This window comes from Arachis ipaensis, chromosome B10 (assembly GCF_000816755.2).
Source record: "Arachis ipaensis cultivar K30076 chromosome B10, Araip1.1, whole genome shotgun sequence".
NCBI lineage: Eukaryota > Viridiplantae > Streptophyta > Magnoliopsida > Fabales > Fabaceae > Arachis > Arachis ipaensis.
The window spans coordinates 78,396,676-78,398,056 of record NC_029794.2 but is presented as its reverse complement, the minus strand read 5'-3'; the positions used below and the strand labels follow the sequence as shown (position 1 = coordinate 78,398,056).

General features: G+C 39.0%; 1 protein-coding gene across 2 annotated transcripts in view; it reads right to left on the bottom strand.

Annotated features, from left to right (window-relative positions):
- LOC110268222 overlaps positions 1 to 1,381 on the bottom strand; it is a 12,224-nt gene extending 10,843 nt beyond the window's left edge. Inside the window, exons 1-2 of one of the 2 annotated variants that reach the window (XR_002356335.1) lie at positions 1,311 to 1,381; positions 1,152 to 1,199 (exon numbers count right to left, since the gene is read on the bottom strand). The gene's annotated coding sequence lies outside the window, so the exon portion shown is untranslated. Of the gene's footprint in view, positions 1 to 1,151; positions 1,200 to 1,310 lie in introns of those variants that run through there. The other variant, XR_002356334.1, reaches the window with a different exon arrangement.

The following is a 1,381-nucleotide window of genomic DNA, read 5'->3' as shown; positions in this document are numbered from 1 at the left end:
GTGAGGTTACATCTCTTCAGATACTTATATTTGTTCTTGTCATCTCCTTCCCACTCTGAGTTCTCCATACAAATGTCTCTCACAATCTCATTATAATCCTGATCCTCATTCAATCTTTGTTGGTATCCCGGTTCACTAAAGCGGACTGACTTTAGTTTCAAGACTTTCTTGATTGCATCCGGGCTAAAGTAAGGCGAGGTTACAATAAATAATCTACATCAATACAGAACATATCAATAACTAAATAAACTCTTCGTGACTTCTGTGCCCATATCCTGAAAGGGGAAAATGTAGGGGGGTGAGAACATCATCCTCGAAAGGGTTCTCAGTAGAGGGTTTTTGGGAATTACTGTAATAGGATATGTGAAGATAACCGCATCAGTGATTAATAACCGTCTTATGCCTCTTTTCAAAACAACAGTTTCCAATAAAAGTAAAGTCGGAAATCTTTTCGAAAAGAAGAACCGTTCAATTCTCAAAAACTCAAAAGCCTTTCAAAACGGTTTATCTATGCGGAACCAAAATAGCCTTTCATAATTTTTTTTCCAAACTAGAAACACAAAACCGAAATCAACCATGAATCTCCATTGGTCATATCCATGTGTGTCTTCCTCCACCATGGGGTCTTTCCCTTTTCTTCGTTTGGTTCTTGAGGAAGAAGCCATGATCACTTGGTTGGTTGAGTTTTGTGAGGTTAAACCGATTTAACTCATTTCTAAAGCTTTAAAGAAACGGCTCAATAACAAATCATTTGTCCAAAACCAAGTCAATTAAAGTAAACCAGGCTGATTTCAAAAGTGCGTTCGACTTTTCACATTATCAAGATAATTAACTCAATTAAACTCAATTCTCAACGGATCAAACTCAGATTTCAAATCTTTAAAGAATTAACATCAAAATATTATATTTCACAAGCCGCACAACAATTCAGCCAAACAAGCATCCTTATCCATTCGAGACAATCAAATAACACACAAGGCAGATACAATCACCAAATACCAATTGTCTCATATCAGTATCCATATGTAATAATTCCAATACATAAAACATAGTTTTTGGAAAGCGCCCCTACCTCAAAACACAAATCCATAATCCAAACGCGTCACAGGATCCTTTCCGCCTCAGCCCGAGATCAACAATCGAAATCCTGGCAGCCAAAACCTCGGTTCTAAGCCACTTTTGCAACAGTCTCAACAACTCTAATCGCAACATACAACAACCGAAACTCAATCGTATAGCGATTAATGCCACAACCTCAGCGTATGATAACAGAACAGTAACTAAAGGACTTTCAAATAAAAAACGCTTACCGAACCGAAGGAGGAACGGCTGAACCGACACAGCGGCGGTCTCCGAACCGGCTCGGCGGCAGCCCGGCAGC